The 26887-nt window shown below is 46.5% G+C and overlaps 1 protein-coding gene across 5 annotated transcripts in view; it reads left to right on the top strand.

Annotated features, from left to right (window-relative positions):
• Positions 1-8624: 8624 nt before the first annotated feature.
• Positions 8625-26887, top strand: part of ILF3 (interleukin enhancer binding factor 3) — a 39364-nt gene continuing 21101 nt past the window's right edge. For 4 of the 5 annotated variants that reach the window (XM_066346352.1, XM_066346332.1, XM_066346367.1 and 1 more), the window contains exon 1: positions 8625-8819. The gene's annotated coding sequence lies outside the window, so the exon portion shown is untranslated. Of the gene's footprint in view, positions 8820-9379; positions 9488-26887 lie in introns of those variants that run through there. The other variant, XM_066346342.1, reaches the window with a different exon arrangement.

The following is a 26887-nucleotide window of genomic DNA, read 5'->3' as shown; positions in this document are numbered from 1 at the left end:
TATCTGCATGCCATACCTTCCTTCTATTGCTCTCCCCATTATTTAAGACAGAGATTGAGTGACATGTCTGTGTTGTCCAACCAGCAGGAAAGGGGCCAAGAAAGCATTTGAATCCAGGTCTCCTTGACCCCAAAGTACATACCCACAAACCTGTACTGATGTTCTCTGGGTTCCCTTGTTCACCTCCAGCCCTCAGAGTTTATATTTTCCCTATCCAAGCTCCTGTTAGCCCTGCCTCCAAAATATTTCCTAAGCTAACTGCCCATTTCTCCCCATATCTTCAGCTCCCAGCCCCTATTATCACTAACCTAGACCAGTGCAGACCCTCACCCTGGTCTCTAGTTCCTGCCATTTTGCCCCCTGCCTCCACTGTTCCCCCCACAGGTGTAGAAGCAGACCTGTGAACAACTGAGTTCATGCCCCTTCTCTGCTCAAGAACCCTCCATGGCTCTCACTTTACTCAGTGCAAGCCAAAGTCCTCACTGCAGCCCCCAAGACCCTGTTCCATCTGCTCCATCACCTCCCCCTTAGTTCATCCAGCTGCTCTGGCCCCAGGGCTTCTGCCTGAAATGCTCTCCACATGGCTCTTTGCATGGCTAGCTACTCATCCTTTCACTTTCAGTTTAGGAATCATCTCCATGAAAACTTCCCTGCTCATCTAAAAGTTGGCCTCATGGTGATAACCACATCACCTTGTTTATTTTCTTTATGGCACTTGTCACAATCAGAAATTATTTGTGTTTTCACTTACTAAGTGTCAGCCTTCTCACCCAGGATGTCAGCTCATAGGGGACCCAGGTCTTGCCTCTTCTTTACCATCTTATCCCAGGGCAGGGTAGAGCCTGGTACACAGCAAGCACTCTGTATACGGGCTCAGAACAACTGAATATAAAGGGCTTAGCACAGTGTTAGAATTGCTATCAGTATACAGCAGCATTTCAGTTCCCGGTCTGTTATGTATGTTCCAAGCTCTCTGGCTACTGTGTGAGACTATGACTCAAAACAGAAGCACTGAGCTACTTAGGAAGTTACTGCACTATTCCGGGTGCACACTGATGGTGGACTGGACTCAGATAATCTTGGTGAAGATGATGAAAAGCTTCCAGTTTGGGGTTTAATTTGAAGATGGAGCTGACCTGATTGATTATATGGAGAATGTGAAAAAATGAGGAGCCAAAGAAACAAAAGTAAACAGAGCTCTTAGGGAACAAGCTCAGGCAGAATCCTGCAAAGGGCACCTGTTGCCTGCAGGGAGCGATGGAGGATAAATTATATTTCCGAGTTGTCCTGAACTGGTATGAATTTGACTAAAGGTGGCCCCAGGGAAACGTTTAAGCTCCCGGGCACTTCTGATTCTCTGAATATGTAGCAGAGGTGCATGAGCAAGATGGTCCAGAGCCCAGGGTAGTGCACTCGAGAATTGCAGGTGCAGGTTGTCATGCAAAAGCACACAAAACCCTGGCAATGCTGCAAATAAATAAAGCAGATCCTAAGAGATCTGGGCAGGACAGTGTCCTGTACAAGTAGGTTGAGTTTGGACTCACTGAATGCAACATTTCCAAGGAAAGCTGTCATATAGATGGGTGGACGTGTGTGACTGGACTTCTGATGAGCGTTCCAGGCTGGAGGCATGCAATTGGGAATAGTCAGTGTTTTGATGGTCTTTCAAATCACAGTGTTGATTGAGGTCAGCTGGGGAATAAGTGTACACAGAGGTGATGTCTAAGCCCTGAGCAGAGGAGGAGAAAATGTAGCTGCAGGGGTAAAACAGAGGGGGGCATCAGGGGCTAAGTGGAAGGCAGGGAACGTGGCACAAATGTTCATGGTTATGATGGCAGAATATGGATACAAAACCCCAGCTGAGTAGCTTGCTTAGAGCATCGTCCTAAAACGTCAAGGTTATGGGTTCAATCCCCAGTCACAGCATACACAGCAGTCAACAGTAAATGCATAAATCATAATTTATGCAATAAACTTTGTTATTATGCATAACTTTGTTGTAGAACAACAAATCAATGTTTCTCTCTCTCCCTTCTTCTCTCTCTAAAATCAATTTTAGCCCGATCAGGAAGTGGCGCAGCAGATAGAGCATCGACTGGGACCCAGAGGACCCAGGTTCGAAACCCCGAGGTCGCCAGCTTGCGTGCGGGGTCACTGGCTTGAGTGTGGGATCATAAACATGACTCCATGGTCATGTCTTAAGCCCAAAGGTCACTGGCTTGAAGCCCAAAGGTCGCTGGCTTAAAGCCCAAGGTTACTGGTTTGAGCCCAAGGTCACTGGCTTGAGCAAAGGGTCACTCACTCTGCTGTAGCCCCCCAATCAAGGCACATATGAGAAAGCACTCACTGAACAACTAAGGTGCTGCAACAAAGAACTGATGCTTCTCATTTCTTTCCCTTCCTATCTGTCCTTATCTGTCTCTCTGTCTGACTCTCTCTGTCTCTGTAAAAAATAATAATTTAAAAAATAGAAAAATAAGGAAAAAAAAAAGAAAAATAAAATCAATTTAAAAAAAGAACATGGACACGAGTGACTGTTTTCTCACCAAAAAAAAAAAAAGAAAGCCTGACCTGTGGTGGCGCAGTGGGTAAAGCGTCGACCTGGAAATGCTGAGGTCGTCGGTTCGAAACCCTGGGCTTGCCTGGTCAAGGCACATATGGGAGTTGATGCTTCCAGCTCCTCCCCACCTTCTCTCTCTCCCTCTCTGTCTCTCTCTCTCCCTTTCTCTCTCCTCTCTAAAATGAATAAATAAAATTTAAAAAAAAAAAGTGTAGCCTAAAAAAAAAAAAAAAAAAAAAAAAGAAAGAAAAGCCATCAGCTGAGTGTGGAGCACAGGGAGATGTTGGAAGCTGTGGAAGTATGAGAAATCATCTAGTTGCAAGATGGAGCACCACACAAACAAGGAACGTCAGGGAAGTTGTTGGGGGGGGGGATTCCTTCTTTTTTCCCCCAACTCCCAAGGTGAGAGGTGCAGACAGAGAATTGGATTTAGCTGGGGTGATAGAGAGAAGCAGGGACTTGAAGGTGTGCACAAGGGAAGAATGAAGGATAGGATGGATCCTATCCCTTCACTGCCCCAAATCTTCCCATAGTTTTCAGTGTGCCTAGGGAGAAAGCCACTGTCTGCATGTGGGTCCACAGGGTCCTATAGGAACCATGTGCCTTTTTCTGAATGTCCCTTCCTCCCGTCCTTCCTCGCTTTGAGACTCCTTACTGCTTCCATAAGCACAGTCAAGCTCTGGGACTTTGCACTGGCTGTTTCCTCTGCCTGATGGCTTTTCTCCTGGCAATCTGCTTACCTTTCATCCCTCAGCATCCCATAGGACTTTCCTGTGCACTGTCTGACTTAATATTGTACTTGCCCCAGCCATTCCCCCCTGCCCTTATTTTTGTCCATTGCTCTTGCCACTATGGTATATTACATACTTTGCTTATTTTATTGCCTGCCCCTCCCTCTAGTTCAGCTCCAAGAGGGTAGGGCCATGTGATTGTCTCCACTGTGTCCTTGGCAGCTGCTCCTGGTTGCATGGCCTTCAAGGCCAGCTCCTCCTGCTCTCCTGGATTGTCTGTGAATTACCTACAGAATTTACCCAAGGTCTTTTCTTCTTGGATTGGCCAGCATTCACGACTGTGATTTGCAATTCTGAGAGGTATTGATCCAGAATGATCCAGGATGAGACCAAGCCAGGGGGAGTGAGATCACTGCCCTACTGCCCATTTATTTATTTGTTTCTTTATTTATTTACTTTTGACAGAGATAGAGTCAGAGAGAGGTACAGATAAGGACAGGAAGGAGATGAGAAACATCAATTCTTCGTTGTGGCACCTTAGTTGTTCATTGATTGCTTTTTCATATGTGCCTTGACTGGGAGGCTACAGCAGACCAAGTGACCCCTTGCTCAAGCCAGCAACCTTGGGCTTCACGTCAGTGACCTTTGGACTCAAGCTAGTGAGCCCACACTCAAGCTGGATGAGCCTGTGCTCAAGCTGGCGACCTGGGTCCTCTGCGTTCCAGTCCGAAGCTCTATCCACTGCACTACCACCTGGTCAGGCAGGATCACTGCCCTTTTGAAAAGGAGGCATGCAGGTACAGTTGTGCTGACCAGTTACAGGCTAGCCAAATACTCAAAATGGCCCAGACAACTAAAAAACACATAAGGTAATGCTGTATGTTTCCAAATCTGTAACATTCTAGAACAGATAAAGCTAATCCTGGTAATTTAAGAAAAGGATTGGGGCCCTGGCCGGTTGGCTCAGTGGTAGACCGTCGGCCTGGCATGGAGTACCGGGTTCGATTCCCAGCCAGGGCACACAGGAGAAGCGCCCATCTGCTTCTCCACCCCTCCCTCTCTCCTTCCTCTCTGTCTTTCTCTTCCCCTCCTGCAGCTGAGGATCCATTGGAGCAAAGTTGGCCCAGGCGCTGAGGATGGCTCCATGGCCTCTGCCTCAGGCGCTAGAGTGGCTCTGGTTGCAACAGAGCAACACCCCAGATGGGCAGTTCATCGCCCCCTGGTGGGCATGCCAGGTGGATCCCAGTCGGGAGCATGTGGGAATCTGTCTGACTGCCTCCCCATTTCCAACTTCAGAAAAATACAAAAAAAAAGAAAAAAAAAGGAAAGGATTGGGGATTGACTAAGGGCAGTAAGGAATTCCTGGGGTGGTGACAATGTTCTTTATTTTGATTGGGGTGGTGTTCACAGAGATATATACTATAGAACATTTGCTGGGCTGTACACTTATGATTGTATATATTATACTTTAATTAAAAAAAAAAGTAGATTAAAGAGTGTGGGGAGTTCCATTTTGGTAATCCATCTGTGAAGTTGGGCTGACTTGGGCATAGTGGGGGGCAGGTGTGGTTGGTGACCCATGCACTCACTCACTCACTGTTTAGAACACTCTAAGCCAGGTACTTTATATAGTAGATATACAAGAGCAACCAAGATATACAAGAGTGGGCCTGAAAAACTAGCTCAATGGCTAGAGCATTAGCCTGGCATATGGACATCCTGGGGTTGATTCCTGGTCTGGGCACATGGGAGAAGCGACCATCTGCTTCTCCCCCTGCCCTCTCTCTTCCCCTCCCACTGTCAGTGGCTCGAATGGTTTGAGCATCAGCCCAGGTGCTGAGGATAGCTTTGTTGATTCCAGCACTGGCCCTGACGGGGCTTGCCAAGTGATCTGGTCAGGGTGTATGTCCTGCTATCTACCCTCTTCTCACCGCCAACCCCCCCCCAAAGAAAAAGATATACAGGAGTGAACAAGAAAGAACCTTGCTGCTTGGTCTCAGTTTACTTTTAGCAAGAGAGACAGAGACAGAGGAACACACAGGCAGGAAGGGAGGGATAAGCAATAATTCTTCGTTGTTCATTGATTGCTTTCTCATATGTGCCTTGACTGGTGGGCTCTAGCAGAGTGAGCGACCCCTTTCTCAAGCCAGCGACCTTGGGCTCAAGCCAGCAACCATGTGGTCATGTCTATGATCCCATGCTCAAGCCGGTGACCTCGGGATTTTTAACCTGGGTCCTCTGCATCCCAGTCTGACACTCCATTCATTGCGCCACCGCCTGGTCAGGCTCAGTTTACTATCTTACAAGGGAGACAAAACTAAATATTTAATAGGTGGTGATACTTTAAAGAAAAATAAAACAGAATTAATTGGACAGTGCTCTTTAAGAAATAGTAGTCAAGCCTGACCAGGCAGTGGCACAGTGGATAGTGTCGGACTGGGATGCAGAGGACCCAGGATCGAGACCCCGAGGTAGCCAGCTTGAGTGCAGGCTCATCTGGCTTGAGCTAAAAGCTCACAAGCTTGGACCCAAGGTCGCTGGCTCAAGCAAGCGGTTACTTGGTCTGCTGAAGGCCCGAGGTCAAGGCACATATGAGAAAGCAGTCAATGAACAATTAAGGTGTTGCAACGAAAAACTGATAATTGATGCTTCTCATCTCTCTCTGTTCCTGTCTGTGTGTCACTATCTCTGACTCTCTCTCTGTCTCTGTAAAAAGAAAAAGAAAGAAAGAAATAGTAGTCAAGGTAGGAAGATCTCTCTGAGGAGGTGGAGCTGAGATTTGAAAGAGGGAAGCTCTGAATATGGAGGAAAAAGTGCTTCAGGCAGACAGTAGAGCCAGTGCAAAGGCCCCTTAGGTGAGAGGGTGATTGAATAAATGATTGGAGTAAGGTGTGAAAGACACATCAATGCCAGACCTGTGGTGGTGCAGTGGATAAAGTGTCGACCTGGAACGCTGAGGTTTGAAACTCTGGACTTGCCTGGTCAAGGCACATATGAGAGTTGATGCTTCCTGCTCCTCCCCCTTTCCCTCTGTCTCTCTAAAATGAATCAAGTCTTAAAAAAAGACACATCAAGCTGTATACCATGGGCTTACATCCGCCCAAGCCAGTAGAACCAGTAGAAAGAACTTACTTTTTTAAAATTTTTTCTTTATTGATTTTTAGAGAGGAGAGTGACAGAGAAAGAGGGAATGAAAGGGGGCGAGGAGGGGACTACAAGCGGGAAGCATCAACTAGTAGTAGTTGCTTCTCATATGTGCCTTGACCAGGCAAGTCTGGGGTTTCAAACTGGTGACATCAGTGTTCCAGGTCAATGCTTTATATACTGTGCCACCACAGGTCAGGCAGAATTTAATTCTTGTGGCACACCTTTTGAAAATCGCTGGTTTAGCCTTGGGAGTCAGAAAACTAGAAACTTTCCCTGTGCCACCACTTGGTAGTGCTGTTAGTCAAATTACCCTGCTTCTGAGCTTATTTGCTGTGTCAAGGCTTTGCTGATCTCTAATTTTAGTGTTAAAGCCAGTTCATGTTAAAGAATGTTATTTGCTTTTGTCAGTGACCTGGAACAATCTAACTTAGACATCAGAATACTCATGCCACTAATTTTACCAAACTTTTCTTTAATTTCGAGCTCTATTTAAGAAAGATCTTTAAGGAGGGGCGGGGACAGAGGAGAAGATGCCAAATGTCTGTCATGTATGTGAAAAATATAAAAAAAAACACAATTAAGCATCGCAAGAAGTAAAGTATCTCTGTAGACAGACTAAAAACTTTACACTGGCTGTCAAGGGGAAGGGTGTCTGGGAAGGGAATCCTTTGTCCTTTTACACCCTTTTTGCACATTTGAGATTTTAAATCACGTGAATAAATTATTGGTTCAAAATCCTAAGTGAAATAAAAAAAGCAGTAGGTACAACATGCACCCATTTATGTAATCATATTTTTACACCTTACCTTTCTAATAATAGCTATAATTTTGGAGCATTTGTTCCAAACAAAAAATTGTGTCGTTTTTAAGAGCGAGAGAGACAGAGAGAGAAATATCAATTTGTTTCTGTATGTGTCCTGACTGGAAATCAAACCTGCAACCTTTGCTTGTCTCGATGATGCTCTAAGCTACCCAGGGATCCGGCAAGGGCAGTTTTTTGTTGATTTTTTAAAAATTACCATTTTGTAGATAAGAAACCGAGGCTCAGTCCAGTCCTTGGTTACACCGGGGGACTCAAACTTAGAACAGATACCGGATCTTGCATCCTTTACAAATTAGCTGCACCGTCCTACGTTTTTGCAAGGAAGACCCGCTATTAAGGTTCTAAGTCTTAAGTGACTCCTCATCTCCTTTAAAAAAAACCTTTTCAGTAATTCCTCGTTCTGGATTTCAGCAGCGCCTGAACCACAGCCACGCACCTGTCAGCCTATCTAGCAACGACGCCTGTCAAGCACCTGCCCGGTGTTGACATTAGAGGGGAGCGGAGCTTGGTTTAGATACATATTGTGTATCAAGGATCTCACAAGGCGTCGTTCTCCCGACACGACGCTTGTAAAGAAAAGGTGCTTGGTCCCCCAGGGCCTTTCTTTGTGAGACCCAAGCTGGTGGCCAAGTGTCTGAGCTACAGCACCGGTTCTACCGTGAACGCACCGTGAATCCTCAAGTCAGGACTTTTTCTCGCATGGCCTTTTTTTTCTCCATCTCTGAAAGGTGTTGAAAGATCCGACCAGCTCGGCTCTGCACTTGAGCAGCTCCGGGCACCGCCATCTCCCACATGCACCTCGGGTCTTCTCCGCCTCTTGCTGAGATGAGTGGGCTGCAACCTCTGCGAGGTAGCCACCTTTCGAGGCCGCACTTCCTCGACAGAGATCCCGCTACTACGAGGACGTTAAAAGTCTACACTCTCAGAGGCGTTTCCGCCAACGTGCACAAGGCGACCGGTTTAACATGGCAGCCGCGCAGGCGCGTAAATTCCAAGCCTCAGTGAAGATCCGCCCCTCGCTGTGAGTCACGTGGAAAGGTGGCTCAAAACCGCCATTGAAAAAGAGCACTGGCGTTGTCACATGATACAGACCGACCAATACAGCAAAGAGAAAGCGAAAAGCCCTTATCATGTGGCCAAGGTTTACTCTGAAATTGCCATTGTCACATGATTAACCACAGGCATCGAAAAGGAAGGGAAACATTCCGACACCACGTGACGAGCACGCAGCAGATACGCTCTTGTCACGTGATTAGACCTTGCCTCCTCCTCCTCCTCCTCCTCCTCTCTTTTTGTCCCTCCCTCCCTCTCAAGCTGGGCCTGCGTCAAGCGGCAACGCGGCGGTGAGGGGGCGGGGCTCCGAGCGGTCACGTGGCTCCGCATCTCCCGGCGCGCGCCCGCCCGCTCGCCCGCTCGCCCCCGGCTCCTCCTCCTCTTCTCGCCATTGCAGTTGGACTCAGCAGCCCCGTGTGCACAGCGTGGCTTTTGGGGGGAGACCCCAGCGAGTTGTGGCAGGAGGTTGGCGGCGGCTGCGGTCAGGGAAGGGGACATCGACAAGGTAAGCTCCAATGTGGCAGCGGCTGGGCCCGCTCCCGGCTGTGCCCCTCCCCCCTGCTCGTCCTCCCACTCTGCGCGGGCCCGGCTGGGGAGTCGCAGTGACAAGTCTGAAGGCGCCCCGCGCTTTCCGCCTCCGCTCGGTTTCCTCGCCCCAGTGCCTGGCTCATGCCTTCCTTGTCAGTCTTGCTCCCGCGCTTGGCCGTTACTGTCCCCCATTGTGCCGAGGAAACAAAATGGCGGCGTCGGCGGTAAGGCCCGGTGCGCGCGCATCCGTCCTCCCCCCTCGCGGCCCCTCGTTCGGCGGCAGCGCCTCGCGCAGGGGGTGCGCGCGCTCCGGGCTTCGGGCCGCAGTCTCCCCCGGGTCGGGCTTTTGTCTGTTGCAGCGCCCTGCGTGCGCGCGCGCACGTGCTGGGAACACACCCCCCCCTTGGCCTTGAGCATCCCGATCCGCGCGGCACGGGCTATCCTCCTCCTCACCTCCCTCCTCACGTCCGCCTCTTTGTCCCACTCCCGCCCCGAGTTCCAGGAGGGTCCCAGGTTCCAGAGGCGGGAAACGTGGCCTTCTTTGTCCTTACATGGCGCGGAGAGGCGGACCCCCTCTTCGGAACCCTGTCCATGCGCGGATTACAGTGGAGGCCTTTGTGGGTTCATGGGGTTCCCAAATCCCTGGTAAGCCAGGTCTCCCCCAGATCAGGATCCAAACTTGGGGGGGAGCGTTTAAGATTTCTCTTGTTTAAGCCAGATGTTTCATTTATGTTGAGTTTTTTACAGATTGTTTAAGGATTTGCATCTTTCCCCAAAATGGTTAGCGGGTGCGATGTTTGAGCGCACTCTAATCTGCGAGCTTGGGACCTAATCATGAATTAACCCTTTTCTACTTTTATTTCCTCAAGTAGTAGAGCGACATTCTTAGGGTTGTTATTGATATTCTTTCCGGATTAATTCTCTGCCTGGATGAATTATTTGGGATGTACAATGGTCAGCATGGTCTCCACTAGCCCAGTGCCTAAACTTGCGAAGAGTAAGCCATCTCTTCAAAATAATTTCAAAATTAAATGTGAGTTGCTTGGATTCTGCTTAGGGATCATGCTGATCAACAGGGAAGCGTCAGTTTCTGTGATAAGCTTCCCTTTTCTGGACTCGAGTATTTCAGATTGTGAATCTGTGTTTCTGATGGCTTTGAATTCTGTCCTTTTTACAAAGAGTGGTAGGGTAGCATATTTGGGGTCCACAGGGAAATATAAAGTGCCACCTGAAGTTAGGACTTGAGGTTCTCTTTTCCTTAGGTGTCTGTGGATGGAGACTCCACGAATTGCTCACAGTGCTGACTGTTTTGTACGTGATGCTTTGTGTGTGGTCTTGTGGGATGTAGTGACAGCAGCAGCACAGGGTGTGAATGAAGTGTGGGAACCAGAGACTCATTCACAGCTGGAAAAGGAGGAAAAAGTCTGTAGGGTACTACTGATGGGTGCTACTATCCCTAGTCCTGGGGTCTTTGCTTCTGAGCTGCCTCTTGGCCATGTGGGCAACTTCTGGTCCCTGTGGTTTGGGAATAGAATTGTGCAGGTGGTAATGTTGTCTGTAGCATATTCAGGAGGCTGGTAATTAACTGCCAGGCTTTACCTTGCCAGCACTGGACACTTGATTTATCAGAGTCTCCCTACCTTCCAGGAGCTTGGGCAGATCTGCAAAGCACGTATTTTCTGGAATGGGATGGTACCTAATAGTTGGCAGTTTTTTGTTTTTAATTTGAACTTGTTTAGTGTCTATAAGCAAAAATTCCTTTGGCTCCTTCTAGTATACGTAAGAAAAAAAATTTTTTGAGACTCATATTCTAAGGCTGTTTCTAATAAAAATAAAAGTTTATTTATTTATTTATTTATTTATTTATTTATTTTTTACAGAGACAGAGAGAGAGTCAGAGTGAGGGATAGACAGAGACAGACAGACAGGAACGGAGAGATGAGAAGCATCAATCATTAGTTTTTTGTTGCACATTGCGACACCTTAGTTGTTCATCGATTGCTTTCTCATATGTGCCTTGACTGTGGGCCTTCAGCAGACTGAGTAACCCCTTGCTTGAGCCAGCGACCTTGGGTCCAAGCTGGTGAGCTTTGCTCAAACCAGATGAGCTCACGCTCAAGCTGGCAACCTCCGGGTCTCGAACCTGGGTCTTCCGCATCCCAGTCCAATGCTCTATCCACTGCGCCACCGCCTGGTCAGGCAAAAATAAAAGTTTTCCTGTCAAAAAAACCCCACATTGGCCAGAGTGGCTACTAATATTCTGATGACACATATATGAGGCTCTTTTTCATGCTTCGCTGGTTAAGTTCTCAGGTAGGGACAGGTGGAGTTGTTAGTGAGGAAGGAGCCTTCTATGAGTCTGTAAGCTACTTTTCTTTGGGTTTCAGTAAGATGTAGGAGTTAGAAATGTTCTCACTTTAGAGAAAGGCTTTAGGGTTTTTGTTCTTTTTATTCATTTTTGAGGTGGTTTTGTTCTTTTGATTTAATATTAGAGATAGAAGCGTTGGTTTGTTGTTTTACTTATGCATTCATTAGTTGATTTTTTTTTATTGGTTTCTAGAGAGGAAGGGAGAAAGACAGAGTGAGAGAGAAACATTGATTTGTTGTTCCACTTATTCATGCAGTCATTGGTTGATTATTGTGTGTCCCCTGACTGGGGATTGAACCCACAACCTCAGCATGTCCGGAAGACGCTCTTAACCAACTGAGCATCCTGGAAAGGGTCTTAGTGGTTGAACCCCCCCCCCCCTTTTTTTTTTAAGTGAGAGGCAGGGAAACAGACTCCCATATTCACCCTGACCAGGATCCACCTGGCAACCCCTGTAGGGCTGATGTGCTGCCCAAGTCTACTGCTCTGTTGCTAGGCAACCAACCTACTTTAGTGCCTGAGGTGAGGCTATGAGCTATCCTCAGCGCCTGGGGCCTACTTGCTTGAACCATTTGAGCCATGTGTGTGGGGGTGGGAGCAGAGAAGCATATGGTCACTTCTCCTGTGTGCCCTGATCAGGACTCAAACCCAGGACTTCCACATACCGGCCGAGGCTCTCATGGAGCCAACTGGCCAGGGCTCATTCTTTTTTTTAAGTTTATTTATTTAAAAAAGACTATTGGATCTTACGGAGGAAGGGGGGTGGAGCAAGAAGTATCAATTCATAGTGTTCACTTACAGTATTTCATTGATTGCTTGTCCTATGTGCCTTGACTGGGCAAGCCCAGGGTTTCAAACCCATAACCTCAGCCTGACCAGGCGGTGGCGCAGTGGATAGAGCATTGGACTGGGATGCAGCGGACCCAGGTTCAAAATCCGAGCTCGACAGCTTGAATGCGTGCTCATCTGGTTTGAGCAAGGCAAACCAAGCAAGGGGTTACTCCGTCTGCTGAAGGCCCACGGTCAAGGCACATATGAGAGAGCAATCAATGAACAACTAAGGTGTCACAAACCCATGACCTCAGCATTCCAGGTTGACACTGTATTTAGTGTGCCACTACAGGCCAGGCTTATTGGTTGATTCTTGTTTGTGCCCCGACTGGGGATGAAGCTGCAACCTTGGCATATTGGAACAACGTTCTAACCACCTGAGCTACCTGGCCAGGGCTTTAGGGTTTTCTTTAGGCCTGGACATTTCCCTCTTAATTACTTTTCTCATGTTCCTCTCCAATTTCTAATGATTTCATCTTTTACAGCTCAGAGGAATTAATTCTTTTCTCCAAGAAATTTGAGTTTATACCTCTTCCTGATAGGTTTGGTCAGTGAGTTTATTAACCTGGTGCAGTTTTAAAAGATGGACAAATGTCACCATCTGGTATTTGCATATATAGTCCACAAAGTGGTGACATTTAATTCAAATCATGCTTTAAATTAGGATTTTGGGCTTTCTTTCTTTTTTTTAAAGCTTGGTATTTATTTTTTATTTATTTATTTATTTATTTTTATTTCTTTACAGAGACAGAGAGAGTCAGAGTGAGGGATAGACAGGGACAGACAGACAGGAACGGAGAGATGAGAAGCATCAATCATTAGTTTTTCGTTGCGCATTGTGACACCTTAGTTGTTCATTGATTGCTTTCTTATATGTGCCTTGACCATGGGCCTTCAGCAGACCGAGTAACCCCTTGCTTGAGCCAGCGACCTTGGGTCCAAACTGGTGAGTTCTTGCTCAAACCAGATGAGCCCATGCTCAAACTGGCGACCTCGGGGTCTCGAACCTGGGTCTTCCGCATCCCAGTCTGACGCTCTATCCACTGCGCCACTGCCTGGTCAGGCTGGGCTTTCTTTTTCTTTTTCTTTTTTTGTGACAGACAGAGAGTTAGAAAGGGGGACAGGTAGGGAAGGGAGAGAGATGAGAAGCATCAGTTCTTCATTGTGGTACCTTAGTTGTTCATTGATTGCTTTCTCATATGTGCCTTAATGTGGGGGGGTGCCTACAGCAGACTGAGTGACCCCTTGCTCGAGCCAGTAACCTTGGGCTCATGCTGGCAAGCCTTGCTCAAACCAGATGAGCCTGCGCTCAAGTTGGCGACCTCAGGATCTTGAACCTGGGTCCTCCGCCTCCCAGTCCCACGCTCTACCCATTGCACCACTGCCTGGTCAGGCAATTTTGGGCTTTCTATATTGGGTGCTTTTTATTTTAGCAAAGTCCTGGGAGGAGTAGATTTAATTTTTCTTTTTTCATAAAGTAGGGCTTGACAGCAGCACCTGGATTTTTATTTTTAACTTTTATTTATTGATTTTAGTGAGAAAGGAAAGGAGAGACAGAGACAGGAACATCTATCTGTTCTGTATGTCACCTGACTGGGGATCAAACTGGCAACCTCTATGCTTTGGGATGGTGCTCTGACCAGCTGAGATATCCAGTAGATTTGATTATTTTGTTTTCAGAGGAAGGGTTTGGACTTTGAGGCTGATGGTAGTTTGACAGGAGACCACACACAATTTGTTAGTGAAGTGTGTTTGGGCCCTGAAGGGATGAAGTTGACTTCAGTTTCCTGCTGCATTTGTTAATTTCTTCTGAAACCACTGGCTTTACTCTTCTTCCTTTCTTTTTTTTTTTTTTTTAATACTTTATTCAATTTTCAGAGAAGAGGGAGAGGGAGTGGAGGGGAGAAGAGGGAGGAGCAGGAAGCATCAACTCCCATATGTGCCTTGACCGGGCAAGCCCAGGATTTTGAACCGACAACCTCAACATTCCAGGTCAACGCTTTATCCACTGCGCCACCACAGGTCAGGCTTCGCTCTTTTTGTTAGGGAAAGTTGGCACTGACTTTTCTTGGTGCTAGTGGCATTATAGAAATAGTTGTGACCTGACCAGGCAGTGGCGCAGTGGATAGAGCGTTGGACTGGGATGCTGAGGACCCAGGTTCGAGACCCCAAGCTCTCCAGCTTGAGCGCGAGCTCATTTGGTTTGAGCAAAAGCTCACCAGCTTGGACCCAAGGTCCCTGGCTCAAGCAAGGAGTTATTCGGTCTGCTGAAGGCCCGCGGTCAGGGCACATATGAGAGAGCAGTCAATAAACAACTAAGGTGTTGCAATGCGCAATGAAAAACTAATGATTGATGCTTCTTATCTCTCTGATCCTGTCTGTCCCTATATATCCCTCTCTCTGACTTTCTGTCTCTGTAAAAAAAAAAAAAAAGAAAAAAAAATAGTTGTGGAAGCTTGGTGGGCAGATAAGTGATAGGGGAGCCTTGCAACTCTACTGATTTTTAAAAATTACTCCTTGCCATATTTATGCCCTGTTAAATCTTTGTGAGATTTTTCCATACAGCAATTTATAGGTGATCCCATTAGAAATTGCAATTGAAAATTCAGACTTTTTTCCCAGACACACTTTTAATATTTGCTGTTTTTCAGATGTCTTAAGAAAGAGATATCCAATAGAAACTTTTTCTCTTCTCATTGAGTGTCCATATAATGAAATTAAAAATGTAGTCACCATTTTTAATGAGTTTTTTTTTGTGGGCTATGTACCAAGGATCATTTAGTTAAAAGCTGAGTGTGCTTCCTTTATTAGAATATGTAAATTGACTCCATATTATTATGATTATTTTTAACTTTTGGGAGGTTGCATATTATTATTATATAAAAATATGCGTGCCTGACCAATCAGTGGCACATTGGATAGAGCGTCAGCTGGGTTGCTGAAGGACCCAGGTTTTAAACCTTATGGGTGCTGGCTTGAGCACAAAGTCTCTGGCTTGAGCAAGATATCACTGGCTTGGCTGGAGCACCCCGGGCAAGGCACATAGGAGGAAACAATAAGTGAACTACTAAAGTGCCGCAACAAGTTGATGCTTCTCATCGCTTTCCCTTTCTGTCTGTCCCTCTCTGTCGCTATTTCTCGCTAAAAATAAAAGAAGAAAAATATGCGTGAGCAGATTCTCTCACCTTTTAGTTTATTCAAAAAAATTTTTTTGAGGGACAGATGGGCATGAAAGGAGAGAAATGAGAAGCATCAGTTCTTCATTGCATCTCCTTAATGGTTCATTGATTGCTTTCTCATATGGGCCGTGACGGGAGCAGGGGCACTACACCAGAGCGAGTGACCCCTTGCTCAAGCCAGTGACCTTTGGGCTCAAGCTGGTGGTCATGGGGTCATGTCTATGATCCCACGCTCAAGCTGGTGACCTTGGGGTTTTGAACCTGGGTCTTCTGCATCCTTAGGCAATTGCTTAGCTTCTTGTATGTGCCCTGATCATGGATCAATCCTATGACCTTGGTGTACCAGGACAATACTGTGTTTACTGAGCAACCCAGTCAGGGCTCCGCTGCTTGTCTTTTAACTCCTTATTCTTATCTGAGTTTGTGTGTACTTTAAAAAATAAAATTTTTGAAGTTGAGTTTCCTTCTCAATGATACATACAGATTATTCAGGTTGGTAATTCTTCACATTCATATGAAACAAACAAAAACAAGTCTAAATGTCAACAGTATGGGAATGCCCAGCCCTGTGGCTCATAGTGGCACCTAATAAAGATTTGTCCTGTGGATGACCTGTGCATAATGCTTCAGGAGGGGAAAACAGCTGCCTAGTAAACAGGGAGACTTGTAGGCTGGACAGTGAGAGGTCATCAGTGACCACAGCTTCACAGAGAAGATGTGTGAATTGACAGGAGTGGAGGAAAGGTGAACTGAGTCAATTTTGGTGAAGTTACTTGAGCTTTTTTAGTTTTTTTTAATTTTTATTTTTTAAAGATTTTATTTATTTATTATAGAGAGGGGAGAGAGAGAGAGAGAAGGGGGAAGAGCAAGAAGCATCAACTCCCATATATGTGCCTTGACCAGGCAAGCCCAGGGTTTTGAACCGGCAACCTCAGCATTTCCAGGTTGACGCTTTATCCACTGCGCCACCACAGGTCAGGCTCTTGAGCTTTTTTAAAATGTAGAGCTTCAGCTCTGGAAAAGCAGTAGCAGTTTTTCACAGAACTAACAAGAAAATATCATATGACCCAGCAATTTGACTTTTCCGTATTAACTCCAAGAAATGAACGTATATGTTCACACAAAAACTAAAACAAGTGTTTTTTAGCTTTGTTTTGTAGTAGACAAGAACTGAAAACCACTCAGAGGTCCTTTAGCTGGTAAGTGGTTATACAAACCAGGGTATATCCAAAATACTACTTGGCAATAAAAAAATAACCAGTTTTTGATACATACACAATTGGATAAACCTTTTTTAGGTGTGAGGAGGGGAGATAGCGGGGCAGACTACCTCATACACCAGGGGTAGTCGACCTTTTTATACCTACCGCCCACTTTTGTATCTCTGTTAGTAGTAAAATTTTCTAACCGCCCACCAGTTCCACAATAATGGTGATTTATAAAGTAGGGAAGTAACTTTACTTTATAAAATTTATAAAGCAGAGTTACAGCAAGTTAAAGCATAATACAATGATTACTTACAAAGTACTTTATGTCGGATTTTCGCTAAGTTTGGCAGAATAAATCTTTTTTTTTCATTTTATTTTATTTTATTTACCGAGACAGAGTGAGTCAGAGAGAGGGATAGATAGGGACAGACAGATAGGAACAGAGAGAGATGAGAAGCATCAATCATCAGTTTTTTGTTGCGACACCTTAGTTGTTCATTGATTGCTTTCTCATATGTGCCTTGACCACAGGCCTTCAGCATACTGACTGAATAACCCCTTGCTCAAGCCAGTGAACTTGGGTCCAAGCTGGTGAGCTTTGCTCAAATCAGGTGAGCCCGCGCTCAAGCTAGTGACCTCGGGGTCTCGAACCTGGGTCTTCCATATCCCAGTCCCACGCTCTATCCCAGGGGTCCCCAAACATTTTACACAGGGGCCAGTTCACTGTCCCTCAGACCGTTGGAGGGCCGCCACATACAGTGCTCCTCTCACTGACCACCAATGAAAGAGGTGCCCCTTCCAGAAGTGCGGCGGGGGCCAGATAAATGGCCCTGATCAGGGGGCCGCAGTCTGGGGACACCTGTTCTATCCACTGTGCCACCGCCTGGTCAGGCAGCAGAATAAACCTTTATAAAACAACTTAATATAGTTAAATCTTTTTATTTATACTTTGGTTGCTCCGCTACTGCCCACCATGAAAGCTGGAATGCCCACTAGTGGGCGGTAGGACCAGGTTGACTACCACTGGCATACACCTTGACCAAAATCCACCTGCAACCACATCTGTGGCTGATGCTTGAGGATCGAGCTATTTTTAGTGCCTGAGGCCAATGGAGTTATCTTCAGTTCCCAGGGCCATGCTTGAACCAAACCACTGGCTGCAGGAGGGGAAGATGAAGAGAAGAGAAGAGGGAGAGGGAGCAGAGGAGAAGCAGATGGTTGCTTCTCCCCTGTGTTCTGACTGGTAATTGAACCCAGGACAATGCTCTATCCTGAGGCAGTTAGATTGTGTGAAACAAACTAATCCTGAAAGGTTACATACTCTACAATTCCATTTATATAAAACTCTTGGAATGCAAAATTACAGAAGTGATAACTGGATTAGTGGTTGTTAGGCATGGGGGGGCAGTTGGAAAATGAATGTGACAGTACAGGAGGTCTATATCTGACTTGGTATTGGTATTATGGTTATGATATTGTACTATAGTTTGCAAAATGTTACTATTGGGAGAAACTAGGTACATGGTACAAAACCTGTTATTTCTTATAATTGCAGGTGAAGCTACAGTTATCTGAAAATAACGTTTTCATTTTTAAAAATGTGTTCTCAGTAAAATAATTCACATCTGGGTGTTAGTGTTATTTGAGAGGCATTCTTTTATCTTGTTTTTTTTTTTAATTCGGTGAGAGAATGGGAGGCAGAGACAGACTCCCACGTGCTCCCCAGCTGGGATTCACCTGGCAAGCCCACTAGGGGGCAGTGCTGCATTGCTGAGCAATGGAGAGGAGCTCTTCTTAGTGCCTGAGGAGGTGGCCATGGAGCCATCCTTAGTGCCTGGGGCCAACTTTCTCCAATTGAGCTGTGGCCACAGGAGGAGTAGAGAAAGAGAAACGAGAAGGGATGGAGAAGATCGGTGCTTCTGTGTGCTCTGACTAGGAATCAAACCAGGTTGAAGCTCTAACACTGAGCTAACCAGCCACAACCTCTTTTTCCTTCTTAACTAGGAAAAAACACTGGGGAAAAGAAATTAAATTGTGTACTAAGGTAAAAAAAAATCCTCCAAGGTTTTCCCATGGGGATGGATGGAGAGGTTTCCTTACCACCGCCCTGCCCCCTTCACCCCACCCCCACCCCCACCACCACCACATCTGGTGTAGATGATTTCCTAAGCTGGAAGACATTTCTCATTGTTATCTTTAATCCTTACTATTTGTAACTCTGAGGCAAGTGATTTGCTGGGGGTCCCACAGCTGCTAGGTTGTAGAACCTAGGTGGATATAAACCTGGGTGGGACTTGTGGGCTCTCCACAATATCAGAGGGCTGGGGTCCTGCATCTCACATACCAATTCGAGCTCCAGAAACATTTTGAGCAATAACCTGTGTTTGTCAACTTTTATTTTGTCAAGGAAAATATCTTTTTAGCTGGTTAACACACACCATCTCCACCTTTTCATAAGAAAAATGGATGTTGCCTAACCAGGCGTTGGCCCAGTGAATAGAGCATTGGCCTGGAACATTAGGACTCAGGTTTGAAACCCCAAAGTCGCTGGCTTGGCTGGAGCCCCCTGCCATGGCACATATGAGAAAGCAATCAATGTACAACTAAAGTGCCACAACTATGAGTTGATGCTTCTCATCTTTCTCCTTTCCTATCTGTCTGTCCCAGTTTACCTGCCCCGCAAGAAAAAAGGATATTGGCCCTGGCTGGTTGGTTGGCTCAGTGGATAGAATGTTGGTCTGGCATGTGGACGTCCCAGATTCGATCCCCAATCAGGGCACAAATGAGAAGTGACCCATCTGCTTCTCTTTCCTTCCCTCTCCCCCTCATCTCTCTCTTCCTCTTGCGCAGCCAGTGGCTTGATTGATTCAAGCATCGGCCCCCAGATGGTGGATTGCTGGGTGGATCCCGGTCAGGGCGCATGTGGGAGTCTATCTCCCCTCCTCTCATTGAGAAGAAAAAAGAAAAAAAGATGTTCACATTGCAAGCATAATGTTTTATGGTTTAAACTTCTGTAACTGCATGCCCTAGGTGAGTTGGTTTCAAGAACAAAAAAAGGAAACTTATTTCATTGTGTTAAAATATCCAAAACCACACAGAGGTCATGTATAAAATCATGATCCTTCACTCTCTGCTCATGTTTCTTCCTTGGGTTTGTTTGTTTTTGTTTTTTAATTTTTTTTAAACAATTTATTTTATTTATTTTTTCCTTTTACAGAGACAGAGAGTCAGAGAGAGGGATAGACAGGGACAGACAGACAGGAACGGAGAGATGAGAAGCATCAATCATTAGTTTTTCATTGCACATTGCAACACCTTAGTTGTTCATTGATTGCTTTCTTATATGTGCCTTAACCACGGGCCTTCAGCAGACCGAGGAACCCCTTGCTTGAGCCAGCGACCTTGGGCTCAAGCTGGTGAGCTTTTTGCTCAAACCAGATGAACCTGCGCTCAAGCTGGCGACCTCGGGGTCTCGAACCTGAGTCTTCCGTATCCCAGTCCAATGCTTTACCCACTGCGCCACCACCTGGTCAGGCTGTTTTTTAATATTTTATTTGTTCATTTTAGAGAGGAGAGAGAGAAGAGGGGGAGGAGCAGGAATCATCAACTCCCATTTGTGCCTTAACGGGGCAAGCCCAGGGTTTCGAACCAACAACCGCAGCATTCCAGGTCAATGCTTTATTCACTGCACCACCACAGGTCAGGCTCCTTGGGTTTCTTTTTCCGAGAGGCTGGGCTGTTAAAAATCCAAGCTTCCTTATGCCCAGGTTTGAATCATAGGTTTCAGGAGCTGCCTTTCACTGCTTTTGTTTAAAATTGGATTGGTAGGAGCAGTGGAGTGTTGCATGCAGGTGGTGGTGTGGGATTCTTGGTAACATTGTTCCTCACTAAAACAAATTATTTTCCTTGCTAGAAATTTTGAAAAAGTTTCTGCTTATAGAATACCCCTGTGTCCATTAAAGAGATAGATTCCTTGGTATTCAAGACCAGAGCAGCTGGCTTCTGAGAGGCTAGTTTGGATGACAGATCTGGGCTCACATTGAGACAAGCAAGGCCAGTTTTGTTGTCCTGCAAAGAAATGTTGACTCCAGTTTTGTTTTGTTTTTTGCTTTTGTTTTTTATTTTATTTTGGAGGCAGAGAGACAGACTCACACATACACCCTGACCAGGATAGGATCCACCTGGCAAGTCCCTTACACGGTGATGGCTCTGCCCATTTGGGGCCCACTGCTCTTTTGCTGGGGAACTGAGCTATTTCAGCACCTGGGGCAAGGCAAGGGAGCTAGCTATCTATCCTTAGAGCCCAGGGCCAAATTGCTCAGACCATTTGAGCTTTGGCTGTGGGAGAAGAGAGAGAAGAGGGAGGAGTGGAGAAGCAGATGGTCTCTTCTCCTGTGTGCTCTGACTGGGAATTGAACCTGGGACTTCCACATGGTAGGCTAACCCTCTACCGCTAAACCAACTGGCCAAGGCCATAAAGATTTTATTTATTTTGAGGAGGGAGAGAGAGAGAAGAGGAGGAGCAGAAAGCATCAACTCCCATACGTGCCTTGACCAGGCAAGCCCAGGATTTCGAACTGGTGACCTCAGCATTATAGGTCAATGCTTTATCCACTGAGCCACCACAGGTCAGGCCTAGTAAAATTTATTTATTCATCTTTATTTTGGGGGGAGAAGGACAGATAGGGACAGACAGGAAGAAAGAGAGATGACAAGCATCAGTTCTTTGTTGCGGCCCCTTAGTTGTTCATTGATTGCTTTCTCATATATGCCTTGACTGGAGGGCTATAGCAGACCAAGTGATCCGCCCTCAAGCCAGCAACCTCGGGGTTTCGAACGTGGGTCCTCCACGTCCCAGTCCAACACTATCCACTGCGCCATCACCTGGTCAAGCTAAGTTTTTTTTAAAGATTTAATTTTAGGCCCTGACCGGTTGGCTCAGTGGTAGAGCATCAGCCTGGCGTGCGGGAGTCCCGGGTTCGATTCCCAGCCAGGGCACACAGGGGAAGCGCCCATCTGCTTCTTCACCCCTCCCCCTCTCCTTCCTCTCTGTCTCTCTCTCTTTTTTTTTTTTTTTTTGTATTTTTCTGAAGCTGGAAACGGGGAGAGACAGTCAAACAGACTCCCGCATGCGCTCGACCGGGATCCACCCGGCACGCCCACCAGGGGGCGACGCTCTGCCCCTCTGGAGTGTTGTTCTGTCGTGACCAGAGCCACTCTAGCTCCTGGGGCAGAGGCCAAGGAGCCATCCCTAGCGCCCAGGCCATCTTTGCTCCAATGGAGCCTTGCTGCGGGAGGGGAAGAGAGAGACAGAGAGGAAGGAGAGAGGGAGAGGTGGAGAAGCAGATGGGCGCTTCTTCTGTGTGCCCTGGCCGGGAATTGAACCCGGGACTTCTGCACGCCAGGCCGACACTACCACTGAGCCAACCGGCCAGGGCTTCTGTCTCTCTCTTCACCTCCCGCAGCCAAGGCTCCATCGGAGCAAAGTTGGCCTGGGCGCTGAGGATGGCTCCATGACCTCTGCCTCAGGCGCAAGAATGGCTCTGGTCACAACAGAGCATCGTCCCCACCCCCCACCCCCACCCCGTGGGCGTACCGGGTGGATCCCGGTCGGGCGCATGCAGGAGTCTGTCTGACTGTCTCTCCATTTCCAACTTCAGAAGAAGAAAAAAAGATTTAATTTTGATTTTACAGAGAGGAGGGTAAGGGGACGAGAAATAGTTACTTTGCTGTAGCTTTTCATTGGTTGCTTATGTGGCTTGACCAGGCAAGCCTAGGGTTTCGAGCTGGCGACCTCAGTGTTCCCAGTAGGCGCTATCCACTGCAGCACCACCCATCAGGCTCCAGTTTTTAAATGTTTGTTTCAGTTTAATTAGTACTTTCACTAGCTTTGTTAGCTTAAATCAAGAGGCATCATTACCAAGGCCTGGTCTAAGGGAGGAGGGCCCCAGGCTGAATGAACTGCAGATGGGCCAAGCTTGGTGGTCAGAGCCCGTCATAGTCCAGTGAATCTCCTCAGGGGTCCTTTCTGGGGTCTGCCTCTCAGAGCAGAGGATCGAGTGAGGCAGCCTGCTGGAGCTAAGGCACTGCTGCTCTGAATTTTTTCTGATTTATTAGTTTTGCCTATTCTAGAACTTGATATAGATGGAAGTGTAATTTTTATTTTTGGATAGTTGCCCCAAATGTAATCAGTGAGAATCCTCACAAGTTAGCTCATTGTCCTTTGGTCAAGGCTGCATCAATCTTGAGCGCTTTCTTGCTTTCTGACACTGCAGTGTGATCCAGGCTCACCTGGTACAATTCCTGTATCAGGTACTGAATCAACCACTTCTTCTAGGAGCACCTTTTAGTAGTTTGTTTGTTTTTTTTTGGTTTTTTTTTTTTACAGAAACAGAGTCAGAGAGAGGGATAGATAGGGACAGACAGACAGGAACGGAGAGAGATAAGAAGCATCAATCATCAGTTTTTGGTTGCAACACCTTAGTTGTTCATTGATTGCTTTCTCATATGTGCCTTGACCGTGGGGCTACAAGCAGACCGAGTAACCCCTTGCTCGAGCTAGCGACCTTGGGTCCACGCTAGTGAGCTTTGCTCAAACCAGATGAGCCCGCGCTCAAGCTGGCGACCTCGGGGTCTTGAACCTGGGTCTTTCCGCATCCCAGTCCGACGCTCTATCCACTGCTCCACTACTTGGTCAGGCACCTTTTAGTAGTTTTAAGACAATGTAAATCCTACAAAGCTCTGAATAAAAATGAACTGAGAACTTTGGTTAAAGATGTACTGTTTTTTGGCCCTGGCCGGTTGGCTCAGCGGTAGAGCGTCGGCCTGGTGTGCGGGGGACCCGGGTTCGATTCCTGGCCAGGGCACATAGGAGAAGCACCCATTTGCTTCTCCACCCCCCCCCCCTTCCTCTCTGTCTCTCTCTTCCCCTCCCGCAGCCAAGGCTCCATTGGAGCAAAGATGGCCTGGGCGCTGGGGATGGCTCCTTGGCCTCTGCCCCAGGCGCTAGAGTGGCTCTGGTCCCGGCAGAGCGACGCCCCGGAGGGGCAGAGCATCGCCCCCTGGTGGGCAGAGCTTCGAGCCCCTGGTGGGCGTGCCAGGTGGATTCTGGTCAGGCACATGCGGGAGACTGTCTGACTGTCTCTCCCCGTTTCCAGCTTCAGAAAAATACAAAAAAAAAAAAAAGATGTACTGTTTTTAAAGTCTCTACATTTGGTATTTGTGGTGGAGGAGGGAAGTGAGATGATTAGGTGGTAGGTGTACAGTGAAGCATTTGCACTTGCATGGAGTGGGGCTTAGAGGGAAGGAGTTTTATCCTTCAAGGTATGCTAGCTGACCAGGTCCAAAGGAACAGGGGACTTGCACACCCTGTTCATGAACTAGTCCAGCAGTTAGCTGATGGCCTGGCACAGATAAAGTGCACGTTGAACACGTGCTAAATAAATATGCTTTTATTTCTTTCTTTTTTAAGTGAGAGGGGAGATAGAGAAACAGACTCCTACGTGCACCCCAGCCAGGATCCACCTGGCAACCCCCATCTGGGGCTGATGCTCAAATCAACTGAGCTGTCCTTAGTAACTGAGGACAACATGCAAACCAGTTGAGCCACCAGCTGCGTGAGGGGAAGAGAAGTAGATAGTCACTTCTTATGTGTGCCTTGACTGGGAATCAAACCTAGGATGTCTGTGTGCTGGGCCAGTGATCTAGCCACTGAGCAAACTGGCCAGAGAAATAAATAATACTGGTTTTTTTCTTGGTGACAGAGACAAAGAGGGATAGATAGGGACAGACAGACATGAAGGGAGAAAGAGAGAAGCATCAATTCTTTGTTGCGACACATTAGTTATTCATTACTTTCTCACATGCCCTGACCAGGGAGCTACAGCCCACCGAGTGACCCCTTGCTCAAGACAGCAACCTTGGGCTCAAGCTGGTGAGCCTTGCTCAAACCAGATGAGCCTGCGCTCAAGCCTGCCGACCTCGGGACCTTGAACTTGGGTCCTCTGTGTCCCAATCTGACGCTCCATCTACTGCACCACCGCCTGGTCAGGCACAATAAATAATACAGTGGTACCTTGACACACGAGTTGAATTCATTTCATGGCCGAGCTCATGACTCAATTTGCTTGTGTGTCAAATCGAATTTCCCCATTTAAATTAATAGGAATGCAATTAATTCGTTCCGGCCCCCCAAAGACCACACAAGTTTTTTGTTTTACATGCTTTTAAGTAAGAAAATGTACTTTATAAATAACAAATACACACACACACACACACACACACACACAATAAGAGAGAATGTAAAGAAATAAACTGGTTTATGAAGTGTTGTTTTTTTTTTGTGTTTTTTTTTTTACAGAGGCAGAGATAGACAGGGACAGACAGACAGGAATGGAGAGAGATGAGAAGCATCAATCATTAGTTTTTCGCTGCACGTTGCGACTTCTTAGTTGTTCATTGATTGCTTTCTCATATGTGCCTTGACCGCGGGCCTTCAGCAGACCGAGTAACCCCTTGCTGGGGCCAGCAACCTTGGGTCCAAGCTGGTGAGCTTTTTGCTCAAGCCAGATGAGCCCGCGCTCAAGCTGGCAACCTCGGGGTCTCGAACCTGGGTCCTTCCACATCCCAGTCCGATGCTCTATCCACTGCGCCACCACCTGGTCAGGCTTATGAAGTGTATTTACCTTCAAGGTCAAAGATGCTAGCGGAGGGGGAGGAAACTGGTGGAGGAAGTTTTCATTTCTTGTGCTATGCTTTAGCTTAACGTAACTATACTCCCTACACACTTAACACTACATTTAATTGCAAAATTTAACTTACACCTTACACACTACATGATATGTAACTTTATGACTCAACTTAATTGCAATTTTTTTACTTTGCTTAATCATCATTTTTTTCACTGACTTGGTTTTTTTGCCACACTTTCCTCACTTTCACTTAGAGGCCGTTTCAACTAAAACCTTTCCATGGAAGTTGGTTTCTTCCTCCCTTTCAGAACGTTTGGCATGCCTGACCTGTGGTGGCGCAGTGGATAAAGCATTGACCTGGAATGCTGAGGTTGTTGGTTCAAAACCCTGGGCTTGCCCAGTCAAGGCACATATGGGAGTTGAAGCTTCCTGCTCCTCCCCCGTTCTCTCTCTCTCTCTCTCTCTCTCTCTCTCTCTCTCTCTCCTCTAAAATGAATAAATAAAAATAATTAAAAAAAAAAAAAGAACGTTTGGCTGGCCATCTAGTGGAGGGTGGCAGAAGCTCGTGATTCAAATACCTGCTCCTGACTTAAAGCAAAAAATCCCACAAGTGACTGCTTGTCTCTCAAATTGCTTGTGATTTAAATTACTCATGTGTCGAGGTACCACTTTTAAACATTAGTTTTTGTGCCTGACTGGTGGTAGCACATTAGCGAGAGCATTGACCTGGGAGGCTGAGATCTTGGGCTCGAAACCCTGAGATTAGTATAGCTTGTGTGCAGGGTCACCAACTTGATAGAGGGATCATCAACATGATCCCATGGTCAGTGACTTGAGCAGAGGGTTACTGGCTTAGCTGGAGTGCACTCCCCCACTCCCTGATAAAGGCATGTATGAGAAGCAATCAGTGAGCAACTAAAGTGCCTCAACTACGAGTTGATGCTTCTTATCTTGTCCTCTCTTTTTCCTGTGCCTTTGTATCTCAAGTGTGAGCCAAAAGAAATAAATTAGTCTTTGTTATCAAATTAATGAGGTTCCAGTATAGATATGTTCAGGACTGGTGGCTCTTGAACATGGGTCAGTACCACTAGGCTATGGTTTCGGATGACCTTCTCCTTGTTGGTTAGAATTTATTTTCTGAGCTTTAGTTTTATTTTTACATTACCTGCCATGACTACACTTTTGTAAGACTGCTTAAGTTTACTATGCATTTAAAAAAAACACACAAAATTTTCAGCCTGACCAGGCAGTGGCATAGTGGATAGAGCATTGGACTGGGACCCAGAGGACCCAGGTTCGAGACCCCAAGGTTGCCAGCTTGAGCAAGGGGTTACTCGGTCTGCTGAAGGCCCACCGTCAAGGCACATGAGAAAGCAATCAATGAACAACTAAGGTATTGCAATGAAAAACTGATGATTGATGCTTCTCATCTCTCTCCATTCCTGTCTGTCCCTATCTGTCCCTTTCTTTGACTCTCTCTCTGTGTCTCTGTAAAATAAAATAAAATAAGTCAAAATTTTCAAACATGCACAAATGAATCCCAATATATCCATCCCCAGCTTCAACACCTATCAACATTTTTGCAATTTTGTTTCATCCTTCTCAATTCCCTCCCTCACTAGAGTATTTAAGAATACCAGACATGTACTTTCAACCATAAAATTTTCTCAAATATGTATGTAACAGATAAAGATATTATTTTTGAACGGAACCACAGTATCATTTATTCATAACTGAATAGTGGTAATTCCTTACTTACAGGATGCATT

Source organism: Saccopteryx leptura, chromosome 1 (assembly GCF_036850995.1).
Source record: "Saccopteryx leptura isolate mSacLep1 chromosome 1, mSacLep1_pri_phased_curated, whole genome shotgun sequence".
Classification (NCBI taxonomy): Eukaryota; Metazoa; Chordata; class Mammalia; order Chiroptera; family Emballonuridae; genus Saccopteryx; species Saccopteryx leptura.
Note: the sequence above shows the minus strand (reverse complement) of the source record. Positions and strands in the feature narration are given on the sequence as shown.